Source organism: Strix aluco, chromosome 4 (assembly GCF_031877795.1).
Source record: "Strix aluco isolate bStrAlu1 chromosome 4, bStrAlu1.hap1, whole genome shotgun sequence".
NCBI classification, from domain to species: domain Eukaryota; kingdom Metazoa; phylum Chordata; class Aves; order Strigiformes; family Strigidae; genus Strix; species Strix aluco.
Genome location: NC_133934.1, coordinates 109,500,489 through 109,507,597, shown reverse-complemented (window position 1 = coordinate 109,507,597; position 7,109 = coordinate 109,500,489).

Sequence of the window (7,109 nt, the reverse complement as noted above, 5' to 3'; positions counted from 1 at the left end):
AAGCACCTAGGAAAACACCATTTAAAAACTAAGGCACTCTTGGACTTTCAGCACCTCTAGAGTTAGGTACAGTTTATCAGATTTTAAACTTTTTGCCTAAATCTGATAGAAGTTGCTTGTGAATCCTCTTGCAAATTTGGGTCCAAGTCCACAAGGTTATCCAGGAATTCTGTTGCAGAGCCAGAAACTAAATCCCAAGCTACTAAAAAACAGCTATGTAAACACTGGATGTTTTAGCTGGAAAACTGAACACATTTTTCAGTTTATCCTGATAGTAAAAATAGTTGTTAAAGACTTGCAGGGATGCAGAGGGGTGTGCAGCATATGTGCTGAGAGAGAGCATACCTTTTGCTGACCCAAACCTCTCTTTCAACTGAAAATCAAATTTTCAGCCAAAGAAAAGGTTATTTACAATGTTTTATGACTTTATCTAAATTTAAAATTCAAAACAAAATTCTAATTTTTAAATGCCAAAACTTTTTTTTTTAAAATTTGTCAGAATGAACTATTTTGACCTTTTTTTTTTTTTTTTAATTTTGTGAAACCATTTTAGAGAAGGAAGCTATATGCACAAACACTCTTATTTCCTAAAAACTACTTCTCATTAGTTTGGTGTTCTCTAAAGAAACTTCACTGTTCTGTGAGTCCAAGGATAGCTTCTTACCCATGGAACTATTCTTCCTCTCTAATAAGTTGCTGATATTAGAGTTATTCTCCCAAAAAAGAAGTTCAGCTGTACTCCCATCGCGAATATTGGCCTTAAAGGCCTTTTAACTTTTAAATTAAAGAGAAGCTTTTTAAAATTAAAAGAAAATCACTCTAATACATTTGAAATTTTCTCAAGGAAGCCTTATATTAATTAAGATGAAAGAGTTCTTTTTTAAAAAAAAAATCAAACCTAATTATAGTATCTGAAAGCACAGCCTCTTTGAACTCTTATTTCATAGAGGAAAGGAGGAGGAGATCCTCAGTATTTTTTTCATGTGAAAACAAGTTTTGATCTAATCATGTTTGGTTAACCAGTATGAATGGAGTTTGTGCTTCTTATATGTTACTGAGAGGCATAGGAGAAAAATATTTGAGTAGCAGGGAACTGGGGGGAAAAAAAATCCATAAATAAATGCCATCCTTACTGTGTAATATCCTAATGTAAATTAATGGGGTGGGGGAGGAATTATAGTAGTATTTATGAACCTTAAAAGCATAACATAGTTCATTCAATGATGACTCTAAAGTTTCTGTTTTTCTAGGAAACCTCCTTGATCAGGATATCAAGGGGATAATCTCAAAGGAAAAGGGTTTAGTCTTTTCTGAAACTTCTGGACCTAGTCAAAAGTCAAGAGTGATTATAAGTTTCTTCTGCTGATACCATATTTATACTTGACACTGTGTTATCATGGCTCACAGTTCTTCACACAAAGTGTTTTTTCATTGTTGTTACAGTGAAAAAGAGAATTCAAAGGGCAACATTTATCAGGCTAGTTGTGCTTTTGCAGAGTCTGTTGCTCGTCTGTAGAACAAGCACCGTGCTCAAAGCACCACTGCAGCACCAGGTGGTAGTTGAGGATAAGGTGGTTTATGATCATGTACCCAATTAGTTTCCTTATATTCAGCCCTGGAGCAATATCTCTTGGTGGTGGTGATGTTTGCTGCTGCTAAATATCCCACCTAACATCTTCCAAGACCCAGTGTAGTAACACACTGTCTCTAGCCCAGGAATTCTCTCAAGCAATGCCACCAGGGCAAAGAGCAACATACAGATCTCTTGGGGAGACACCAGGTGTTTGTAATAATGTCTATGCTTCTTATCTGTTAACATTGTGCATGAAGGCTATTACGGAGAGCCCTGTCACCACCAAAGACTTCCAGAGGAAGGAGTTCTCTGTTACAACCTGAAAGGCATTGAATGAAATGAACTGTCAAGTCTGAAACACACTGAAGGAGAGGTAGTCTGGGGCAGAGGGAAGCTTGCACTGGTGAAAACTGGTGGAATCTTTTAGCTCCTATGTCTGACTTGTTAAAATGTCACCTCAGCCAAAGGCAGCAGTCTGTGGTCCCAGGGTGACAACAGTTATAGTCCAGACAAGAAGAAAGAAAGGTCTACAGGGGTGTGCAGAGGGGCTGTGCCTGCCAACAGTGAGGCTCCTTCTTTGAGCTGCAGATGGAAGTTCAGTGGAACCAGAGAGAGACCACACAGTCATGTTACATTGGCAACTGAATAGCCTTGAAATTATAGACTTGAGTTACTAATGAACTCAAAAGTTAATTAACCTATTCCAAGCCTGGAAGAAAACGTTACATTATGAGTTCTAAAGTCCCCAAATAAATTCCTCTGGTGACTTCGGTGACTTTTTCTGCTGTAAGGGAGCAATTACTTAACCTCTGCCTGAGTTTACTTATCTTTGTAATGAGGCTGAGGATACTTAGAAGTATATCCCCCAGCAGCTTGGCAATGGTCTTTTAAAATGGCAAAATGCTGAAAAATGCTAATTATAATCATCCCCATCACTGTGCCTATCCCAAGTAATTATCACATTGCAGAAAGAAAGTACTTGTATTGGAATAACAGCACAATTTATTTATGAAGAATTGTTTTCTACATATGTCTCAGTCTTCTCCAAATATAAAAGTGAGCTAAAGTTATTCCATATTTATCCAGTTTTGAATTTTAATGAACAAGAATGCCATAAGTTCATAAAATTTTTAAAACAAAAAGATTAATTAAATTCACCCACTTCACAGCCCTTCATGTTCTGGCAAAAGGTATTGTGCAAACTTTTAGGTAAATAATGTTTGATTTAATTTAATTATGTAGCTGTATAGTACACCCATTTCAGCTCAAGAGAGATAGTGATTAAAATGCAGAGGCTGGGAATCCTAATATCACTATGCAAATTTTCAACATATTCTTATGCAATTACATTAAAAACCGTATAAAATACCATAATTTTGCTGGAGAGTCTGAATCTACTCCAATTTCCAGGTGCTGAAGATGGTCTTACAACACATACATTTTTCCTTCTTTAGTGCTGTCATACTGCTGTCCTAGAGAGACATGAAACTAAACTAATGCTGCAGCTTTTGTAAATTCAGAGGAATTGTTAGCATATTCAGTTGCTGATGAGAAGAATAAAGCTGCAGATAAGGGGACAATTGCAATGCCTGGGCTGTGGGCAGACCCTATGCCTGGAATAGTAGAGAATGCAGGTGAGGAGTGCTCTAGGCCATAAAACACATCAGGAATGTGAAGGTCAAAACAACCTGATGTGGCCTAAGATAGCAGCAAATGTGGGTTTATCAGAGGAAGCATGACAGGGGCTGGAAGGCCACTGGCACTGTCCATCTCAGCAAAGATGCCATATCACATCCAAGGGGAGGCTCCCGCACTGGCCAGCCTGCTCCAGGTGGGCCTGTGCTGAGCACTGAGCTACTCGCACCATGGGCATGGAGTAGCCACTCTCATTGCCTCCGGCACAAACAAGAAAAGCAAATGGGAGTGTTTAGCCTGAAGCTGCTCCAGAAAAGCTGTTTCAGTGAATGGGCTGTAAAATGCCTGGGGTCTAGCACAGGCAGTCTGGACTGCTGGGGAAGATGAAAAAACAAGGCTTCTGCTGTGCCTTCCATCTTCTGTCTCAGTCCAGCCTTTTGCTTTTGTAAGCATAACATCCAATCATTAAATCTTAATTAAAAATAAAGTCTTTAACTCACTCCTTACCATCCTGATTCTCCAGCTGCCCAGGTTCTTGCATTACTTTCAGCCCTTCCATAGTCCTCCCTGCATCCTCATCTTCTCCCCAGCAAGGTGAGAGACCCTGAAGGCTTTGCTGCCAAAAGCCCTCTCTCTTAGAACACTTCTAATAATTTTCTCATGTTCTGGTATTTTTAGATGCCAAGTCAGAAGTTTCACTGCAGAAGAAAAGAAAGCAATTTACAGCTTCGTGTGGAAAACATAGCCACTTTCAGTTCATTTGTTTTTCATCTTATCAACACGTTTGTCATCTCTCTGTAATTTATTCATTATCTTTAGTCAAGGAACGTGAAAGGGAGGGGTAGGAGCAAAGAAGAAGATAAGTGCACTTGTCAAAATGTGAAACAGATGCTCTAACAATGATTGGAGACAATTAATGTTCTCAGTAAGTATCAACAGGCAAGGTCCGTGAATTGCTTCAAATTTTTGCAGCAAACAGCCTTCTGGAAAATGCAAATACAGAGGCTTTATTTTCCAGGCACGTGAGAGCATGTCTTGTTTGCAACGAGCTGTCTTAAGGAACTTCACATTGCTGCTTGTAAGTGTGGCTGTTCTGATCATTGCTGGCCTAAATAATAACACAGCAATGAAGGAGGAACTGTATGGCTAGTAACAGAATTAACGAACCTGTCATGGCTCCCTCCTTCTGGTTCAGACTCAGCATGCAGAGCAAAGCATTTAGCACGTGTTTAACCTTGAGTTACTCAAAGTCAATAGCAAAGTATGCACTTAAAGCGAGCACATACTTGGTGATTGCCAGGGTAGGCATGCAACTAGTAAAGATCTTTGCTACACTGAGGTCTTCCATTTCTTGCTGAGCAATGACACTCATGAGACAGCCCTCAAGGGAAGGCCACTCATCTGGTCTCCCATCCAGCACCAAAAAAAATCAGTACAGCCAAGGAGTTAGCATCAGGCTTCAGTCTATATCACTTTGGAGAATGTTGCTGCAAAAGCCAATTACAATAAATAATAAGACAGAAAAAAAAGATCAATAATGAATAGATATGATCTAATTACTATTAATCTAAAAAGTAATCTCATTAATAATAGTTTATTGTTCTATCCCACATGTAGCCTTCATCTTCTCTCTCCACACTCTGTCAATTTAATTTTCTCTTCTGCTGTTCTGTTATCTAAAATGATCAAACACCTACCATGCCCTGGAAAGTACACCAATTAAGAGCTGCATTTAAATCTGCTTGAATGTGTCTGTCACAAAGTTAATTGGAATAAACACATATTTGATATATTGTTTGAATTCTGCTCCAAGCCAGGCTACTGTCCATCACAAACTTTCTTTTTACTTGTTTATATTCTTCTTCCTCTCACTTTTCCTCCTTTTATTTCATTATTGATTGTGTAATGATAGCAGACACCAACCTGAGAGGTTCTTCTTCCACCTTTTTCTCCCTAGCAGTCCCTCTCCACCAGCTGGGCAGGAAGGGCGGGGGCGTGCACACGGCAGCTGCTGATTCATGTGTCCTCTCAAGGACCCACACAGCTTAGGGAATGGGATTTCTTCACCTGGGAGCACACTCAGGCCCTCAGATTTAAAACCCACCAATTAGCCTATCCAAAATCCTGTTATACACAACATATGGCAATGAGTTCTCTGTCAAACATAAAATGCATATTTTTACATGCTATGAAAAAAGAACACTTTTTTTCTGTTCGCCTTAATCCTGCTACCATGTCTATTATAAACAAGAGAAAATATACATCAGCCAGATCGGACCACAACCTGAGTTTACTTGATGACCGTCAGCAAATGTTCTAATTTTCTTTTCAGTGCAATGGCTTCAGCCCAGCTAGGCTGCAGCACTACAGGAATTTAAGACAGTGTGTACATTAGTCTATGGCCACTATTTCATAAACTCTGGAGAGATTCACTGCCAACTAGTAAGAAAAATTGATGTCTGCAGCAACAGGAGCACTAAAGTTTGATCAGCATCTAAATCGATCGCTGGTTGAGAAAAGCATGGCAACACAGAAATCCTCGTCATTCCACTGTTACTGGGTTTTGGGTCTTGAGGGTTTGCTAAGGTGACAAGATTCAACTAATCCTAAAGGAGCCAGCAGGCTAATTTTCCTCTCTAGCGCTTCATCTTCTGGAACGAATCAGCTATCAAAATGTATGGCTGATTAAACTGCATTGCTATCACTGGACCTATATCAGGAACAAATTTGATTTGGGGGATGTATTACTCATTTAAATGCTGGGGCATGATATTTTTAACCATGCAGATGTGACTTAAAAATATTTACAGGGTAGACATCCTGGAAAGGAAAGAGTATATTTTTTCCCAGTCATCATGAGTATGTGGCATCCATGCATGGCATGAAATATTAAATCAGTGGGAAAAAAATCTACCTCATCATTCATAAAAGACATGGCAGTTCCTCTGCATGCATGAAATGTGTATTTCTTCTCTAACAGTAGTTCAAGTATTGAGGTAATCTATTTTTCATTTTCAGCACAGACACATTTATTAGCAGAGTTAATAAGACAGTCTTTGTCAGAACATATTGTCTGTTGTCAAAATCTAGGGATTAACATTTTATTGCATGTCTGAATAGAATTACTTTCCCATAAGATTTGCTATACCAAGTTAGTTACATGGTCCGGTAGGTCTGGTGCCTGCCAGATGGCAATAAATAAATGGCAAATAAATAAAATTTTAGAGTAAAGTTTAATTCTAGAACACCATCTTACTCCAACATGCTTATGAACCTTGGTAATTGTTGCAGTACAGCACGTGGAAGGAAACATTTCCTTCTGACCTCTGCAGGCAATTAGTTTATGCCCTGAAACCTGGCATTTGATTACCCTTATCTGCTAGGCATAGCTGCAAACACCATTATCGGAGATTCTTTCAGGATTACAACAGCCTTATCACATCTCCGATTATGATAAGGAACAGCAAAGCATTCAGAAACCTCTGTAGTAATACAGATGAATTAGGTTTCAGTAATAAGAGCTGGATAAAGGAGCATGTTCTCCTACCCCCAATCACTCATAAATATGTAGACTCTAATAACTAATTATCTTAGATTTTCAGGAGATTATTTTTCTGGGAATCTGTCAACAGTGATTTTCTTTTAGATGTGGTCCTAGCTTTTCAGATACAGTCAGTTCACAGTTTTCAGACGTTTGGTAAATGCCCGGAGGAAGGTCTTTTTTATGTGATGTGTCTCCTTCAGTCAGAACTAATTAGCTGCTACAAACGTGGAAAATATCCATTTTGCCATGGTGTTGAACTTTTCAAATCTTTCCATTTGGAAGATCAGAAAAAATCCAATCAAACTGCTTGCCACCTGGCTCCTCCACATCACTTTTTGCAGTGGAATTAAATAAAAT